This window comes from Euprymna scolopes, chromosome 35 (assembly GCF_053919585.1).
Source record: "Euprymna scolopes isolate OS-2025 chromosome 35, ASM5391958v1, whole genome shotgun sequence".
In the NCBI taxonomy this organism is placed as follows: Eukaryota; Metazoa; Mollusca; class Cephalopoda; order Sepiida; family Sepiolidae; genus Euprymna; species Euprymna scolopes.
Genome location: NC_136516.1, coordinates 15,247,192 through 15,268,457, shown reverse-complemented (window position 1 = coordinate 15,268,457; position 21,266 = coordinate 15,247,192). Strand labels below are relative to the sequence as shown.

General features: G+C 30.9%; 1 protein-coding gene across 1 annotated transcript in view; it reads right to left on the bottom strand.

Moving 5' to 3' along the window:
• The window catches only part of LOC145259704 (adipolin-like), a 92,291-nt gene that overhangs the window by 26,744 nt on the left and 44,281 nt on the right, over window positions 1-21,266 (bottom strand). The gene's annotated exons all lie outside the window — the stretch shown is intronic.

Here is a 21,266-nt window from a genome sequence, read left to right as displayed (position 1 = left end):
AATGGACAGGGGCGACTCCTTCAGTCCACATGATATCTAAGTTATTTGCTAGCAAGTTAAAACTTTGCGTAATTTCTAAATTCACTAAATGAAAGGAAAACAATTATTTATTTCATATATAGACTAGCGGGGAGGGGGGTGATCGGCCTTGCCCGGTCGTAAAATACGCTTAAATATATTTTAATCTATGCAGATTTTGTATTTATTATTATAGATTCAATTCTCTATTGATTATTATATTGTACCTAACATATAATACTGATTTCAAAAGATTTAAACAAAATGATTTGGATGCCATCAGCTAGAATCGAAACCAAAACATTTAGCGCTCAAGCTATGTTCCCTACCGTTTGAGCTATCGATAGATAGATTTAAAATTAAATCAGTTCAAGTTATGAATGGATTTGCGCATTCACAGAAGTAATAGAAATACGCCGGCAAGTTGAAAGGAACATTTTGCATTTAAACTTGCCATGACTCAGTCTACAATACATTGTAGTCTATGTTGCACTGTAGAGAAAGTACTGTTGATTTTATAAAATTATTTTTATATAATGGTTTGAATTAAAATGCAAAAATCAAGTATCATGATTCAATTGTGCTGTAAAGCAGAAACATTCATTTTGAACGCGCCCCTGTCTTATCAAACACCATACTGTTGATTTTATATGCCGGGCAATTTGTTTGTGCGGTGATAAAACTTCTCTAATGCATTTGTGATGTTAACCTGTATAAAATAAAAATCGGACTGTTTCTTCTTTGATCGGATTTTTTCGACTGTCGATTGTCGACACTTACCGGAGGCATTCCGATACAAAACTTATATAAAAACACTCAGACACATAAAATACCAAAATTTAGACCCAAAATGTGTGTGAAATTTAAAAAAAAAAACTGATCTGGCCGTTTCGGAATTTATAGGGAACTCTCCTCTCTCTCTCTCTCTCTCTCTCTCTCTCTCTCTCTCTCTCTCTCTCTCTCTCTCTCTCTCTCTCTTTCTCTCTTTCTCTATCTCACACACACTCTTACACGCGCACACGCACACGCACACACACATTCACCCCCCACACACACAAACTGTCTTTTATATATAAGTATAGACAAACGGAATTGTCGTTAACATTTTAATTTTAAATCAGATTTTACACAATGTCAGGATTAGGAAAAATAATCCTCTGACATACGGAAATCATCGTAAATTCTGTCTTTCTAGACCATCGTTTTTCCTTCACAATGGATGCTTCCGGTTAAGCCTACTCGGCATTGTAACAAACTTGAAATAGCTGCAGTTCTAATTTTATGTAAAGCTTTGCAATTGAGACCAAATGCTTCCGGTTTGGGTTTAATTTCTGCGTTTCATGTTTACGCTATAGTGTAAATAACATAATGGATGGCAATGCTACCGAAAAATGACTGCAATAGAAATGAGTGAAAAAAAAAAATTATAAAGAGATTTTTCTCGATATTTGGCCATGCTGTGAAAGTAAAGAAAGAAAGAAAAAAATATTAATATATATATATATATATATATATATATATATATATATATATATATATATATATATATATATATATATATATATATATAGTGTTACTGAATCACGAAACGATTCCAACGAACACTACAAAGAAAATGGTCCTAATTGCTACCTTCTTCGTTTGCATTCGCTTTCCTCTTCACTTCTAAAGGCAAGTTAGTTTTCACAAGGACGTGTTAACTCAGAGTATTTTCAAACAATGAAAATCGTTTGAACTAGCAGTTCAACCCGGCTTTTCTCGGGCCCTATGTACTGTTCATAACTTTATGTGCACACACACACACACACACACACACACACACACACACACACACATATATATATATATATATATATATATATATATATATATAAGAGCAAATAGTTAATAAAACATGTTAAAACACTTTGAAAAAGAGTTAAAAACATATTTAATCTGAAAAGGAAACACTTAATAAATGGATAGTCTTTAATCCGCGGAGTTTCGAAGAGGGTAGGAATTAGCAAAATGCGGGATCGGATTTTGCATACAAAAGTATTTGATGAAACTGCAAGTAAGTCAAAGATCTTATTTGATAACAAAACTGAAGCAGAGGAAATACGGTGAAGAAAAAGGTGATTTCACGTGAATGAATAGACAGGTGAAAGGTAAGGTATCCAATGATGGTAAAATCCAAAAATGTAAGTTCAAGACAGTTAATTTAATTTTCCATTCGCACAAGTAAAATCCAAGGAAATCGTGTAATTGGATGATGGTCCAAAATAATCCAAAAGGCCGAAATCCGTGGAATAATTCACAAATATGTACAAGGAAAAGGGGAAAAAATTTCAATAATAATAAAAGAAAAATAAGATATGCTTTTAACACGGCTGCCGAGAACAAAGTGTAATAAAAAAAACAGTAAAGAAGAAGAAGAAGAAGAAGAAGAAGAAGAAGAAGAAGAAGAAGAAGAAGAGAGAGAGAGAAAAGATTAAATGGTGATAAAATTAAATTAGAAAAGAAACTGTCAAAATGACCCAAATAGGATAACGTTAAAAGGCGGGAATAATATAGGGCAAAAAAAAAGAAAAAAAAGAGGTCAATTGAAATGTACAGGTTATTACTTAAGAAAATGTCAGCAAGAGTTATTAAAAGACACTAAATGGAAAAAATAAACAAATAAATAAATAAAAATAAAAAATAAAAATAAATATAAAATAAAAAAATTTTAAAGGGAGAGGATGGCCAGTATCTGCAAATTCCCATAAAGCAAGTAAGTATGTAAGTAAATGCATATAGTAAAATATAAATAAATATAAATACAGGATATGGATGTGTAAGTAGATCGATATAATTGATAGATAGGAATATTTAAAAACTAAAACGGAAATTGCAGTTTAAAAAGCGGCCAAGCAAAGAAGAAATAAAGATTGAAATAAAGGATTATTGGGTTATAAAGTATCAAGAAAGTATGTAGAAAAAAATGTTAAAGGATAATTATATATATCTGAAAGGTTAAAGTAATAGCTATGTAATTTCAAAATTACCATTATTAAATTTGGACTTATGTTTACAGAAAGAGATCAGTTCGTTTTTAGAATTTATTATATTGTTACTTTGAGGGGAAGTAATTATAGTTATAGCTTCGGTTATGCAGAGGCGACATGACTTAGAGCCTGTAGTATAAGACTTAACGATTTTTATGATAGTCCATTTGATTGAAAAGGGGGTATTATTCGAGTTAAGTTTTTTAATTAAAGTGGTTAGAGAAGTTCCTTGGTTATTATTAGAATTATGGTTGTTAAAAGAAGAAATGTGGTTTGATATTCTTTTCTTAATTAATGTTGAAGTAGCGTCGATATATATATGTAGTTTATTAAAAGCTCGAGGTCTGATATTAATATTAATTTGCTGATTTGTATTAGTTAAATAGTTTTAATTTTGTTCATTGTGTTCAACAAAGGGTGGGACAATGATAGTACGACGAGTGTTTTGGAAGAGATAATGAGTGTTGTTAGTGTTAGGATGGTTGTTAGGAGCAATATTATTATTCTCATTATTATTATTATTATTATTATTATTATTATTATCATTATTATTATTATTATTGCTATTGCTAGTTGTATGATTGTAGATTGAAGGTCTGCTCGAGTTGTATATTGGATTAGTAACTATATCAGATGGAGGATGGGAAGAAGGATAACAGAAATGTTAGTGTCTGTTATGGGAGGATTGTGTGGGAGCTCAGTAAGTTTTCATGAATATATAACATTTTTATGGATGCAATCATTATTGAGTGGGTAAAGATGTTTGTTATTACAATTACAGTTAGTTTTGTGTTTAATTGGGGAAGGGATTTTTTGGGCTGATTTAATTTTTTTGTTATTAGATGTTAAGATTCTTTGTGCTAAATTAGGCATTGTTGAATAAGAAATTCTTATTGAGTTTTTATTTAAAATAGAACTATATCTGTGTGGGTATTTGAAAGAGTTTTGTACAATGTTGAAGAATTCCTTAGGTATATTAGTTTTGACATTTACGCTAAATGGAGGATTAAACCAAATATTTTTCTTTCTCCTGATGCGACTAGGTGGGTTAGAGGTATTACGATTAGTATTTTAGAGTATAATTTTGGTATTTGGATTATATATGTAGACTGGTTCATTGTTATTGATAGCGGCAGATCTTGTTATTTGAACTGTTTTCTTGCGAATCATATTGCGTGTGGTTACAGATTTAAGGCGGCCAGCAGAAGGAGCGTAATGGTTGTATTTAATACCTTCCTTGTGTCCTGAATTCCTTAAGGCATTATTGAAGAAAGTAGCATTTTGATTAAAAGTTTTTTATCAGCAGGAGCAGAAATTCTTACAGAGACGGATGGTACTATAGATTTTATAATTGAGTTGGGGGGGGGGTTAGAAGGTTTATGGACGTATAAACGCGTAAGGTTGGGTTTATGAGTTTCGATGTTAAGATTAAGTGTAACATCTAGAAAATTTGAAGTTTTTTTTGTTTGGTTCGATAATTATAGAAAGGCCAAAGTTATTAAAAAAGTTATGTAATTTTTTAATTGTTTTGTTGTACTATCTTGGTCTGGCTGTTGTAGTAAAAAGGGCATCAACTCTATAAAGGCCCCCTTGAATATGTTTGAAGTGGTATTTAAGTTCTTTCAATAAGAAGAGTCTCACTAAATCGGTAACTTCTGCAGAGTCAGAAGGACCCATCAAAATGTCAAGATTATCAGGGGTGTCCTTTCTAGTCCAAAACTTATTGTTAAATTGTCTCGCTGGGAGAATTAATTTAATTTCTAAATTAGTTAAGTCAGAATTTCTTTTAGCAAAGATAAGAGCCTTATTTAAAAGGATCAGAGATAATTGATTGATAATAATTTTGGCTGTCAAAGGTTATGAAGTTAAGGAGGTGTTTATTTTTAACGGAGACAAACCAATTAATTACGGAATCTGAATTTAGCCAAAGAGGGAAACTTACTTTTTCTTTAATAGAAGGGATAATTCTATATAAGATATTTTTGCTTACAGCACCTAAGTCAGAGTTAGATGGGCAGATCAATCTGATGGAGGGGTTGTCATAGAGATTAGGTTTATGATACTTGAGGGTGAATCTAAAGGTACCCGGAGAAATTATTTCAGTGAAGTTATGAATATTCATAGAAGTCAGTAAAGGTGTAGCTTCAGAATTAATGGAATCTAAAGTCTTAGGAGGGACTATTTTATAAGATTTATTAAGTTCTTTATACAAAAATCTTTTATATGTAGGATAGTCAAGTTTATAATAATTTGTTGTCTTATCAGCAGGGACGAAAATATGTTTATTCTTTTTAACTTTTTCGGCAAAATTATTTATTTTTCGAGTAACCGGATTATAATGGTGTTTATTTTTCTTAAATTTAATTTTTTTGACTAAATTTAACATGGAATTCTCAAACTCCTGAAGGTAGGGGTTGCATTTGGGGTGGGTAGTTGTTTTTAATCCATAAAATTTGGCAGAAATTCTTTCGATTTTCTTTTGTTCTCTATGAGAATTGATAGGAAGTTCATTTGTTAAGATTTCTGGGTGAGGTTGGTCTTCAGAGGAAATAGGCGCTTTAAGTTTATTGTTAATTCTTAAGTCATGGTGATAAGTCTTCCATATTTTTTAGGAAAGTGTTCAAAGCGAGAACAAATTTGTGGATATATTCTTGTTGGGTAGGAATAGGGATATTTTTGGCAGGCAGAGGAATGTGTTCCTTTTCAAACATATCTGGAGAGAATAAAAAGCTCAACCAAGCGGGAGCTTATAATAAAATAAAAATTACAATTAAATTTACCAAAATGATCCAAGATGGTAAAACTAAAGTATATTATAAATATTAAAGAATTAATATTTATAAAGTAATCTCAACCAGATGTAAAAGCTCGATAAAACCAAGTAGGAGATAGAGCTTATAATAAGAGCAAACAGTTAATAAAACATGTAAAAAAACACTTTGAAAAAGAGTTAAAAACATATTTTGGTAAATTTAATTGTAATTTTTATTATATATATATATATATATATATATATATATATATATATATATATATATATAATTATTTAATTGTAATATATATATATGTGTGTATATATATATAATTATTTAATTGTAATATATATATATATATAATTATTTAATTGTAATATATATATATATATATATATATATATATATATATATATATATATATTAAAGAGTTTGACTCATGTTCAGGTAACCTATATCTAAAGTTTCAAGTGTTTAGACCCCAAATTGGTGGAGAAATTTGGTAGAATCTGCAAAGGTCAACTCTTTCAACCATTACCTTTTGACAGCCAAATGTTCACCCTAAAACCGATTTAAATGCTTGCCGCATGTCTGAATACCCGTTATGTAAAAATTTCAAATGTTTAGATTAAAAATTGGTTGAGTAGTTTGCTAGGCACTGCAAATCTTTTGAACTTTGACCTCTTTACAGCTCAAATTTTCGACCAAACCGATTAAAAATTTGCCCTATGTCTGAATACCCTTTATATAAAATTTCAAATGTTTAGACCAGAAATTGGCTGAATAATTTGATAGATACCACAGAGATCAATTTTTTTTAACTTTGACCCCAATTTTTACCCCTTAACATTTATTTTTTGGGGCTTAAATCAAATTAAAAAGTTTGATCCATGTCCAAGTAACCTATATTTAAAATTGCAAGTGTTTAGACCCAAAATTGGCGAAGGAGTTTGGTAGCGGCCGCAAAGGTCAAATCGTTGAACTTTAACCCCTTGACAGCCAAATTTCAGGCCGAAAACCGATTATAAGATTTTCCCCAATCTCAATACCCCTTATGTCAAATCTAGAGTCTGTAGACTGAAAATTGACAGAGTTATTTGGAAGGCAAATGTACACACACAGACACACACAGAGACAGACATTTTCACTTGTATATATATATATATATATATATATATATATATATATATATAATTATTTTTTACTATAATAATTAAATACCTACAGACACTAGTGTTTCATCCTTTCGGGAATCTTCAGTGCAGGGTGTCACGATTAATACCAGTCGAACGATTCGAACCCCGCATCATAAGACATCTCTGGCTCGATTAACGAAGACCTAATCCATTCGGTTACCATTAACCGCGTGAAATAACGTCGAATTTTAAACATTTTAATTTTAAATGTTCATTTACGTCAGTCAGAGAGTGATCTAATCGTTATACGATGATCTATGCATTAGAGCTAAATTGACCGACTTTAATTCCACTGAAAGTGCTCAACGATAAGAAACGAATTTCTTAAAGGGGCTGTCATAATTATTTTTTACTATAATAATTAAATACCTACAGACACTAGTGTTTCATCCTTTCGGGAATCTTCAGTGCAGGGTGTCACGATTAATACCAGTCGAACGATTCGAACCCCGCATCATAAGACATCTCTGGCTCGATTAGCGAAGACCTAATCCATTCGGCTACCATTAACCGCGTGAAATAACGTCGAATTTTAAACATTTTAATTTTAAATGTTCATTTACGTCAGTCAGAGAGTGATCTAATCGTTATACGATGATCTATGCATATATGTGTGTGTGTGTGTGTGTGTGTGTGTGTGTGTGTTTTATTTTTTATTACCGTTTTATCTGTTTGGTTACATATGTTTAAGAAGTTGGACGATGTTTACGATCCAACAGCCTCGTCAGACCTTACTGAAGTGGTTGTTAGTATTAGCTCCTAATACTAACAACAGATAAAACGGTAATAAAAAAAATAAAACACATATTTGCTCTACAATAGTATTGAGCACTCTCTTCATGTTTTTACTAATTACCAGTTTTACCAAATATATATATATATATATATATATATATATATATATATATATATATATATATATATATATATATATATATATATATATATATATCATGAATTCAGATCGTTTGAACAATCTCTAACTGCTCTTTGCTGAACCCGCATTTGGCATTTGTAGGTGTTTAATTTCCCTTAATTCTCGTGTTAATTAATGTCGACTCAGGGGTAACGTCTTAGCAAATGGAGAAAGTTGACTTTGCAACTTCGACCAGACGGTCAGTTCTAGGAAAGTTTCGTTGAATTTTAGGTACGTAGAATAGGACAGGGAGATGGAGGAAGGGAGAGAGAGAGAGAGAGAGAGAGAGAGAGAGAGAGAGAGAGAGAGAGAGAGAGAGGAGGACGCAGAAACTTTGGCTTTTGCAATGTGATTGTTTTATATTTAACTGGCTTCGCATACTCACTTATCTTGACTCAAACAATTTAACTCAAGTTCAATGGACGACACAACGGGTCTAATTCATTTCGATTATGAATATTATTATTATACAACTAGCTGTATGTACCTGGTGTTGCCAGGTCGAAACAATGTAAATCATATAATATCTGCGATGACATACGACGTCATCATATAGGACGTCATCTGCTAAGATGCCATCTTCTATGACGTCGTATATGACGTTTTTGTGAACAAATATAAACATATTACGTCATCATATATGACGCTATTTGCTATGACGTTATATACGCCGTTTATGTGAACAAATTATAAACATATGACGTCATCATACATGACGATGATGTCATATACGACGTATATTGTAAACAAACAATACGGTTTTATTGTAATGGTACGACACGTATATAATATCAGCATCCTTTTTCTATAGAATGGATAAGTAGTGTAACACGGGCTGGTGACTTAATTTATACAAAAGGGGTTTCGTATGACTATTTGATATCTGTTTCTTTCGCCCTTTTTACAAAGCCGTCGTACGACCTGTTCTGTATCACGAATAAGGTTTCATATGGATACGCCTACGCGAAGTGATGTTTTAAATGAAGATATTTTTGCCGGCAAAGTGGAACATGCTTTGATGATGAAGGCGGTGCTAGACATCAAAGAAAACATGAAAGGAAACACGCTCCAGAGAGAAATACACACGCACGCAGCAGCAGTAGCAGTATCAGCAGCAGCAGCAGCAGCAGTAGCAGCAGCAGCAACAAATATCATGAAGATACGTCCATTTCAATCAGCACGGTTAGCGCTAAAAATGCGCGTTCGACTACAAACGCCAGACTATTTGAAGTTGCTTTTTAGCTACCCCGTCTCACACCACGCGAAGATGTGACACAAATCAAAAGATAAGGATATACAAGCCAGCGAACAATATGCGTGGCAAAAGAAAATTGCGCGAATAGGGTGAGGAGGTAAATCCTGGGATTGTGGAATTACATGATAAGTGTGTTCTTTATGTAAGGTGCTAGATTTTGCCTATGTTGATCTTGAAGATGTCCAGATCAAAGAACTTGCCGAAAACAGAATAGCGGGTGCACATCCGTCTCTCTGTTTTTATTATTTTATCACTAGGAGCAGTCACAAAAGCCATAATCAAAGGTTTCTCTGGAGTCTGAGTGACAACAAGTCTCCCCAGATTTCTAGTACTCTCCACCACTTTTGATAACCTTTGCAGATCAATTTGCATTATCGTAACAGCCGCTTACCTTTGGTTTCTCGTTGGCGGCGATCATTAGTCTTCACTGGAATTTGGATGGCAAAAAGCCTACCCAAGGTCCCAGTCCTCTCTGCACTCAACCAGCGGAGGTCTGGCTAGTGTTTTCTCTCCTCGGTCTTTCCATCCTCCTTGACCCTTCTCGATTATTTAGTGTGGGCGCAGGGGGTTTCTTACAATGATACAGTTTCAGTTTTCCTGATTCAATGTGATGTCTCTTTGTGTTTTGCATCTATAGCAGTTTCTGTGTGTTCGTTGTGCGCCTGTAGCTCACGTGTTTTAGTCGCTGCGTTCAAGCGTTTTCCTTAATATTTCAGTCGTTTTCATTATTGTTATGCGTTGTATCTTCTCAGCCATCCCTCTGATTCCAGTTTCTCCCATTCTTTTTCCAAAGTTTTTCGGTATTGTTCCTAGCGCTCCTACTATTAATGGTGTTATCTTGGCTTACTGTTTTTTCGACACACGCAAGACACAGTGCCACTTGGATGAGAGATGCTTTCATTTGAGACCAAACCTACAGGGACACTATGTAGGGAGTTGAGCAGCGAGGTGTATGTTAACATTATACTTGAACTTCTACATGTCAGTAAAGTTAAGAAAACTGGGAAGCGGGAGGAATTCCAAAGTCTAGCAGTTCAAGGGAAGAAATTGTTATAGTAGAAGGCTTTCCGACATCTAAGGACAGACAGAAAGAAAAAAAGAAAGATAGATAGGTAGATAGATAGATAGATAGATAGATAGATAGATAGATAGATAGATAGATAGATAGACAGAAAGAAAGAAAGATAGATAGATAGATAGATAGATAGATATTTAAGATTTTAGATATATATATGTGTGTGTGTGTGTGTGTGCGCGCGTGCGCGTGTGTTTCAGTAAGTTGGATACATCGACAAATCTAAATTTTTGTACATTTCGATGCATAAGTGTCTGCCGATTCTATTTATCTAATTGCTTCGTCGAAAAGTAGATGCTGGTATTCGCCCCGGTTTCCCTCTTCTTGGCACTTGTGGCCTGAGTTGACCAAACATTTATTTTTCCTTTCTAAACTCAACACCCAGGGTGAGAGTCCCAGAAGGAAATGGATTTGTCATTGCTGCTCAACAGAAAAGCCCTCAAGGGAGATAATTAATAGTTCTTCAGCGTGAGAAAGCGTCTGGTCGGCCATATTTCTTTCTTTTTTCTTTTTTTTTTTATAGGAATGGTATATATCTGAATGGAGGGCCTCTTAACAATATCGTTTTTTTTTTGTTTTGTTGTTTTTTTTTGTTGTTTTTTTTTTTGTTTGTTTTTTTGTTTTGTTTTTTTTCAGAAAGATGAATGGTATATGTCCATTCAATTTATTCGTTTTACCGTACCCCCTGAAGGTAAGGGTTTTCATACACATACAAAAACAAAAAAAAAAAATAAAAAATTCTTTTGAGATATACATTCGCCAAACGTAATTCTTTGTTATTTTTCTTTCCTTTCTTACGGTGCGTATTTGTGTTTCTTTTAGCGAGGCGCCACTTTCTGTAAATAACCCTTAGAAACCCTGGAGTAATTAGAACAGAAGGGTCAACTAGAATAGAGGAGATAAGAGAAGATTCAGGTAGATGGAAGGAACGAGTGGAGTAGACGATTAATAACAACCCATATTATACTAACATGGGTGCCTGGCGTTGCCCGGGTGTTTGAAGGTGTGTGTTGAGAAAAAAAAAAAGTGGTAGTAGGTAGGCAGGTTCGAACCCGTACCGTGAAGGAAGAATAGAAAGTGAAAAAAAAAACCCCCAAAAAAAACGTGACGTCTTTGCTGTTGCGTCCATCGCCAGAGCGGAAGTGGCGAAGGTTTAAATTAAGGCTAGTCAATCGAAAAGATCGGATGGCTTTCGAAAATATCGGCGAAAAAAGCGACCCCTCCTTGTAGAAAAGTGCCTAGTTGAGGGTAAAGGAATTAATGCTTTTTAGCCAATTTTTCGATATTTTTCGTCCGAAGGCTCGAGCTTCAAAACGATACCAATCTCGTGAAAATTCGTCGCCTTTGTCGAAAGTTTTAGGCATACATACATACATACATACATACATTTTAACAGACAGGTGAGATTTATATTATAGATTTCTCTAAGTCTGTTTGTCCTTTTGTCTGTCTGTCTGTCTGTCTGTCTGTCTGTCTGTCTGGTTCACTTTTCTCGGAAAATACTGGGCCGATCTGGCGGAAATTTTGTATGGACCTTTGTTATGATAATGCAGCGAACGAAGTATTATGGTATCCATTCGATGCACAGTTAGTGATTAATAAGGATTATTCAGGATTAGTCACCACAATACCACATTTAATCTAGAAATTTTCTCGGAAACTACTGATCAGATCTGGATGAAATCTTGTATAGACATTTGTTATGAAAAAGTGTAACAAACAAGGAATCATTTTTATAAGTATGTTGTTCGATCGTCTGGAACAGGAACTCGTTTGTTTCTAATGTTATTTTTACGTAGTTTCTGTTTTGCAATAACGAGTCTAGGACTGGCTTTCACTTTTGACTTAAAATGAGAGACTTATATGAAAACCGTTGCTGGAAAAATGGTTGGATCATTCTACTGCTCCAGAAAGTATCTCGCTCTCGACGCAATCCTCTACCTGTACAAGAGCCAAAAACGCCCTACGATGGATCACTGTTGCCATATCTGTTAAAGGATTACTAAGAGTATCCTTTCCTTCCTTGACATGGTATAAAATCGGGTTCAAAATTTAATATGAGAGGACCATACTACTCCCACTAAATTTTTTAAAGAATTATTTTGTTTTAATATTTAATTTTTTTTTAATATTTAAATGATTTTTTTTAATATTTAAATGTTTTTTAATATTTAAGAATTTTTTCATTAAATATTTAAGAATTCAAAAAATTTTAAGAAAATTATTTTTATATTTAAGAAAACACTTTTTAATATTCAAGTTTTTTTTTTAATATTAAAAAAAGAAATTTAATATTTAAGAAAATCGTTTTTTAATATTTAAGAAATTATTTTTAATATTTGAGAAATCTTTCTTAAACAGATAAGATTTTTTTTTAATATTTAAGAATTGTTTTTATATTTAAAAAATGTTTTTAATTTGCACTAAAAATCAGATTTTATTTTAATGTTTAAGATTTTTTTAATATTAAAATAATATTTTTCTAGTATTTTAAAATTTTGTTTTAATATTTAAGAATTAAAAAAAATATTTAAGTATTGTTTTGGAAATATATTTTAAATGTTTGAGAATTTTTGTTTTCATATTTAAATAAATCGTTTTAGTGCCATTTTTTTCTACTGAACACGTTCTTCTGTTTTTAAAGAAAAATAATAATTTTGATGAAAACGAACAAAATAATTTGCTAACCGGAAGTTGTACTGTGGGCGCGCACATTCAACCGCACGTTATTAAACCGACCCTGAAAAATCTGAACAAATTGGGCTACCAAACTCTGCCTCATCCGCTGTACTCTCAAGACTTCTCATCTACTAACTACCACTTTTTCAAGCATCCCAACAACTTTCTGCGTAAGAAATGCTTAAAAAACTTAAGCGATATCAAAAACGCCTTCAGCGACTTCATCGCCACCAGAACGCAAGATTTTTACGTTACTGGCATAAATACACTTGTCTTGCGTTGGCAAAAGTGCGTTGATTCTGATATTGCTTATTTTGGTCAATGAATTCTTGTTTGTGCCGAGAAATGTTCATCTGAATTTAAAAGTTGAAAACCACAATAACCTTTTTGTCAACCTGATACATTCAATCAATCTTGGCACGTAAACAACAAAACGGGTTTAGTAACAAAAGTTATATGAAATCGACAGTTATTTGCCATAACTATATCATATATATGTTTTTAAAAAAAACACCCGACTAGCTGAAACCACTGTCAATAATTTTCCCCACTCCTTATCTGTGCCTAAATCAAAACGTAGATTCCATGAACAAAGCTTCTTTCTTAGAAATGCACGCCTGTGGAACTCTGTTCCGCTTGCCTGTTCCCCTCCCGACTTCAACCTGGATGTCTTCAAGTCCAACACAAACAAATTCCTGATGAACCGCCCCCCTAAGTAATGACACCTTATCAATTCTCCAATACTATAGCTACACTATCCCATTGATTACTGTACACACAATAACCCTTATCCCCGAGTTGCCCTTGGGCCTTGATAAGTGGTGAACTCTATGTAAAAAAAAAACTAGACTCTCATTAAAAATAAAAGAAAAACGAAAAAGAATTGAATGAGAAGCAATCGTCTTTAATTTAGACATTTTTTTATTCAAATTATTTTATGGTTTTCAGGAATCAAGTAAAAAAATCGATTTTTACTTGATATTAAATTTTTATTGAAAAAAAAAAAGAAAGAAATCCAGCAAATTTTATTAAAAATAAACCTTTGCTGGATATTTAATTTAAAAAAATTATTCCAGCAAATTTTATTAAAAATAAACCTTTTCTGGATATTTAATTAGAAAAAATTATTCCAGCAAATTTTACTAAAAATAAACCTTTGCTGGATATTTAATTAGAGAATATTATTCCAGTAAATTTTATTAAAAATAAACCTTTGCTGGATATTTAATTAGAAAAAATTATTCCAGTAAATTTTATTAAAAATAAACCTTTGCTGGATATTTAATTAGAAAAAATTATTCCAGTAAATTTTATTAAAAATAAACCTTTGCTGGATATTTAATTAGAAAAAATTATTCCAGTAAATTTTATTAAAAATAAACCTTTGCTGGATATTTAATTAGAAAAAATTATTCCAGTAAATTTTATTAAAAATAAACCTTTGCTGGATATTTAATTAGAAAAAATTATTCCAGTAAATTTTATTAAAAATAAACCTTTGCTGGATATTTAATTAGAAAAAATTATTCCAGTAAATTTTATTAAAAATACACCTTTGCTGGATATTTAATTAAAAAAAAATTATTCCAGTAAATTTTATTAAAAATAAACCTTTGCTGGATATTAAATTAGAAAAAAATATTCCAGTAAATTTTATTAAAAATAAACCTTTGCTGGATATTTAATTAGAAAAAATTATTCCAGTAAATTTTATTAAAAATAAACTTTTGCTGGATATTTAATTAGAAAAAATTATTCCAGTAAATTTTATTAAAAATAAACTTTTGCTGGATATTTAATTAAAAAAAAATTATTCCAGTAAATTTTATTAAAAATAAACCTTTGCTGGATATTAAATTAGAGAATATTATTCCAGTAAATTTTATTAAAAATAAACCTTTGCTGGATATTTAATTAGAAAAAATTATTCCAGTAAATTTTATTAAAAATAAACTTTTGCTGGATATTTAATTAGAAAAAATTATTCCAGTAAATTTTATTAAAAATAAACCTTTACTGGATATTTAATTAGAAAAAATTATTCCAGTAAATTTTATTAAAAATAAACCTTTGCTGGATATTAAATTAGAAAAAAATATTCCAGTAAATTTTATTAAAATTAAACCTTTGCTGGATATTTAATTAAAAAAAAATTATTCCAGTAAATTTTATTAAAAATAAACCTTTGCTGGATATTTAATTAGAAAAAATTATTCCAGCAAATTTTATTAAAAATAAACCTTTGCTGGATATTTAATTTAAAAAAATTATCCCAGTAAATTTTATTAAAAATAAATTTTTGCTGGATATTTACTTAAAAAAATTATTCCAGTAAATTTTATTAAAAATAAACTTTTGCTGGATATTTAATTAGAAAAAATTATTCCAGTAAATTTTATTAAAAATAAACCTTTGCTGGATATTTAATTAGAAAAAATTATTCCAGTAAATTTTATTAAAAATAAACTTTTGCTGGATATTTAATTAGAAAAAATTATCCCAGTAAATTGTATTAAAAATCAACTGATATTTAATTTTTATTAAAAAATAATTCTAACAATTTTATTAAAAATCTATTTTTGCTTGATATTTTATTTTTACTGAAAAAAATTAATCAAGAAAATTTTTATCAGAAATCTATTTGTGCTTGATATTTAATTTTTATTGGAAAAAAATTATTCCAGCAAATTGTATTAAAAATCAATGTATATTTAATTTTTATTAAAAAAAATTATTTCAGCCAATTTTATTAAAAATCTATTTTTGCTTGACATTTAATTTTATTTTAAAAAAATTATTCCAGTAAATTTATTAAAAATTAATTTTTGCTTGATATTTAATTTTTATTGGAAAAATTATTGCAGAAAATTTTATTAAAAATCAGTTGATATTTGATTTTTATTGAAAAAATTATTGCAACAAATTTTATTAAAAATCAGTTGATATTTAATTTTTACTGAAAAAATTATTGCTGCAAATTTTATTAAAAATCAGTTGATATTTAATTTTTATTTAAAAAATTATTGCTGCAAATTTTATTAAAAATCAGTTGATATTTAATTTTTATTGAAAAATATTATTTCTTCAACATTTATTGAAAATCAACTTTTGCTAGATATCTAATTTTTATTGAAAAAAAATTATTCCAATAAATTTTATTAAAAATCTATTTTTGCTTGATATTAAATTTTTATTGAAAAAAAAATTATTCCAGCAAATTTTTTATTAAAAGTCTAATTTTGCTTGATATTTAATTATTATTGAAAAAAAAAAATTTCCAACGAAATTTATTAAAAATCTATTTTTGCTTGATATTTAATTTTTATTGAAAAAAAAAAAATTCCAACGAAATTTACTAAAAATCTATTTTTGCTTGATATTTAATTTTTATTAAAAAAAAAAATTTCCAACGAAATTTATTAAAAATCTATTTTTGCTTGATATTTAATTTTCATTGAAAAAAAAAATTTCCAACGAATTTTATTAAAAATCTATTTTTGCTTGATATTTAATTTTTATTGAAAAAAATTATTTCGAGGTTCGTTCAAAAGTAACGCCTCTCATTTTTTTAAACTGAAAAGGTTAATTTGGTTGGCTGTTTTTGTTTTACGGCATATCAACCCTTTTCGGGTTATTTAATGCCGAATCCAAAGATTTTGAAGAAAAAATTTTTAGTAGAATATATTTGTTGTTTTCAAGTCCGTTTCTATTTAACCCATAGTTAGAACCCTAACAGGTACTACCACTCTGGGTCAGAGTGGACGTGGGAGCAATGGTAATTAAAGGGTGGCTCCACACTCTCAAAAGCCCATAAACTGGGGCCTCACCACTGGATATAGTTTAAGGTCATATCCAGGACCCCCATTGAGGGACTTTTACCCTCTGCAGGGGGGCAGTCAGTGTATTCTAATGCCCCACCGACAGGGCCGTGAAAAGGTTGATAGAGCTATGAATGTTGCATACTGGGTGTTCATATTAGAGGGAGGAATATTATATATTTGAGTGTTCGTATTATAATGAGAGAGTCAGAGTACATTTTAATACAGAGACGGATCGGGGCATTCGTATTGATGAGGGGAGAGAAAGTTTATACAAGGTATGTAATTATTCGATTAATTGATTTTACCGATTTTATAATTACCCAACAGGTCGTTGACTTAGGATGAGTGCTTTACGTCAAATTGATGATTGAATGCTATTAAACTTGTGCTCATTTTTCATTAACTTGTTGGGGACAGGATAGAATGGTCTGTTGTGCGATAGACGACCCCGTCCCCATGAGTGTAATGGTGGAGGGATGTATTTAATGGTAGAGGAATTGAAAAGACGAAAGGTCGCATAATGAAGACGAAAATATACCGTTATATATCAACGAAACAAATGCAATTTATTTGCATAAATATATACAGGAAAGAGTAATAGAAATGATAGGAAGATGAGTAACGTTACTTGCGGTTGACTGACTAGTCAGGACGCGGTGGTGGCTCATGGCTCCACCGGAGCGGTGTTTGTCACATCTTGACTGGTCGAGCGTTCAGCAGAAAAGAGGGTGAAATATGAGAAACAGGAAGTGACGTAGCTAGATCGCTCTTCTGAGTTAAAAGGCGACAATCGAGTAAGGCTGAGAGTTTTCAACTCCCACAAACTACTAATCAATATTAGTTTCGAAGTGTACATCCCATGGATACCATAATACTTAGTTCGCTACACTTTATCATAATTATTGTAACCTAAGGAAAGAGTCATAAAAGCAGATGCGAACAACAGAGTTAGATAGAAATAATATATTGTATAAGAAAATGAAATACAAAGAAAGGTTGTTGATACTTTCCGACTGGTAAGTTAAACAGTTTGAAGCCTCGCGTTAGATCGCGATATTTCCCCCACAAGAGCATTAGCCTCATGATTTATATAATGCTTAGCTGAGTCTGTTATGCGTAAATGTGTAAGTTCTCATAACAATAACCAAGATCCGTACAAAATTTCAACCAGATCGGATCAGTAGTTTCCGACAATAAGTGGAACGGGCAGAGTGACCAACAATCCAGATAATAGAAATACAATATAGAAAATATGAGTAAAAAAAAAAAAAAAAAAAAAAAAAGTTTCAGCGCACTTGGTGCAGTGTCAACTAAGATTTTCAAAACTCGCAAGATTGAAACAATATAAAAGAAATCTCCAGAAAACGATTATAAAAAAAAATGATTATAAAAAGATTATAAAATTATGTCTCCTATGATAATATTATGAATCATGTCTCCTATAATAATATTATGAATATGCACCATTTTTTCTGGTTTTCCATAGATATATATTTTTTTTATTTTGATGTAATTTGAGTTATTATTTATCATTTTAATGTTATTTATATTTAATTTAAATGTTTAAAAGAAAAACAAGAGACGTAATTCATGAACGAGTCGGGTGTATTACTATTCGAGAAATGTAAAGTTTAACGTAATATTTAGACAGTCGTGGTGGATTAGTGTTTATAGGGTCGAGGGATCCCGGGAATAATTTGAAATATTGATTATTTTTATTTTAAATGTTTATACATCATGTAGTGAAGATAGTTTAAGAAATATTCCCATATGATGACTAGCTAGGAAATGAATGTGGAAATAACTGAAATCTGAAATTGCAGCTGTGCAAATAACATCAGATTTAGTACTCGTGCATATTATGGACCGAGCTTATGTAAGTGTCCGTTCGGATTTGCCTGGAATCTGACATAAACCGTCGGAATATAGTGAGCACTGGCCGAGCGCTGGTCAAATTGATTAACCAACCAGAAAGCGACAACGAACGCAAATACGATTACGCAATGAGAAGTCACATAAGCAGACGACTTTTGATCAATTTTGGAGAGAAAAAAAGTGTTACATTCTGAAAACTTTTTAAACAACTTTTGCTTCTTAAAACTTTTCAAAAAATTACTTGCAAAAAAAAAATGTTTTAAAGTTACTATTGAAAAATTAAAATTAAAAGTAAAACACTATTGCGGTAGTTTTTTTTATTGTTTTCATTTATTTCTTCACTAAATGTTGTTTTCTACCGCTACTGATTGAAAGAATTAACCGTAACCATAAACCCTAACCATAAACCATAAATCCTAGCCCTAAATTTAAACCCTAGCCCTAATCCTAAACCATAATCTTAACGCTACGCCCCTAAATTAGTTTTGAATCATGAAATAAATAAATAAATAAATAAAACGTACGGTAGGCTGCTGTTGTATTTTATTTATTTATTTATTTATTTATTTGCTTTTCCATTTTTTTGTTTTCTTTTTCATTCATATCCGATGAATGTTCTAATTTGTTGTTTCGTATCGTTTGTAAGATTTGCTCGGCAACGCAATTTGCGTCAGGTTTCGAGCATATGTCTGGTTCACTAAATGTACAAGCACGTCAGATTTTATAGAAAAAAAAAAGACGCTATGTAACTGTTTTGGATATTTTAGAATAAATATATTTTTTTTTTAAATCAAACGAAAGACTTTTCTGCCTTTCTGTGGGAGTACGTATTTAGGAGAGTCAGTTTAGTCGGAATAAATGTAATGATTATTAAACGAGAACGAAATGTAAGCATACTTTTGTGAAAAATATTTAAGAGTTGCTGTAAGTTGTGAGAGTTAAAGATTTGTATGAAATGTGTTCGATTTATCTATATATCTATAAAAGTGAGAATGTGTGTGTGTGTGAGGACAACTCTCAACCTATATACTCAGCGAATTTTTGATCTACAAACTTATTCAGATACGTGGAAAACTTCTGCTAAGGAATCAAAGTTTAAACATTAGTACTTGGGGGGGGGTCATCGGATTTTATCTATTTGTCAACTGTTCTATGACTGCGCATGCGCGGTTGAGAAACATGACAGCTTCCTATGTTAAGAATAAGTATATTTGAAAACACTTTTGAAATATTGCGACAAGATGGTTAAATTGTTATCGTACTTAACGTACTGTCTTTAGGTTTTCGTTTCGACCTCAGCTTGAGTATTTTTTACTTACAAGAAGTGAAGTGTTTAAAAAAACATAATACTCGCATGCTCGTATGATAGTTTCTTTCTTTTTTACTTCATTCTTTTTTTAAGAAATTTAACGTTACGTTTAATACCTGTTTATAATAAATGAGAAATCTGCATTAATTAAAATATAACATTTATGCGTATTTTACAACCAGGCAACGTCGAGTGACTTGCTAGTTTTTGATAATTGCTAAAATTTCGCGGGAATACAACTAAAATAAGCTATTTATTTATTTTAAAGACTTGAGATATTTCGATGTGAACATAAAGTTATCTTTGAATTAAAATTTTTTTTTTTTTTTTGTTTAGCTTTAAAAAAAATGTCAAAATCGTTGTATATCAATTTATCTGGATCACGCTAATCCGTGAACGCTGGACAGGAATAAGGAACTGACCCTGACACGTTGACACCGTGTGATTTCTTAGCCGACCGCCATGATTGTTGAGAAACGTACACATATTACATTACACACACACACACACACACACACACACACACACACACACACACACACACACACACACACACACACACACACACACACACACACGCACACACACACGCACGCACGCACGCACGCACGCAGATATATTCTTCTTTTTTTCTGTTTTGATATCTTATTTAGCCATTTTAATCGTTTTTCTTTTTCAATTTTTTTTGTTTTGTTTTTTATATATACGTGATTTTTCGACTAGTTTTTACAACTGCGCATCCCATTTGCGCAGAACTTCCGGTGCTTGGCTAATTGGTATGATTATTCTAGCACACCTTATCACGTATTTGAAAAGAGAAACATAAAAAAAAGTAGGAGACGAAATGGAAGGAGAAGCATAGGTAATATGAGAAATAGGGGGAAAAAGAAATAAAAAAGAAGAAAAGAAAAATTAAAGAAGAAGAAGAAGAAGAAGAAATAAAAGTAGTAGTCATGGAAGAAAGAAAGAAAAAAAAAGAAATAGCAAAGCAGAACGAAGAAAAAGAAGTAACAGTAATACTAATAGAAGAATAGGAAGAAGAAAAAGAAGAAAAAGAAAAGGAAGAAGAGAAAAAAGAAGAAAAAAATAAATAGCAGTAAGAAAAGAATAAAGTAAAAGGGGAAAACGAAGAAGAAATCAGAAAAAGTAGTAGTAACGGAAAAAAGAAAAAGAAAGGCAAAATAGAAGAAGAAGAAGAAGAAGAAGAAGAAGAAGAAGAAGAAGAAGAAGAAGAAATAATAATAATAATATTAGTAACATAATAATAATAATAATAATAATAATAATAATGAGAAGAAGAAGAAGAAGAAGAAGAAGAAGAAGAAGAAGAAGAAGAAGAAGAA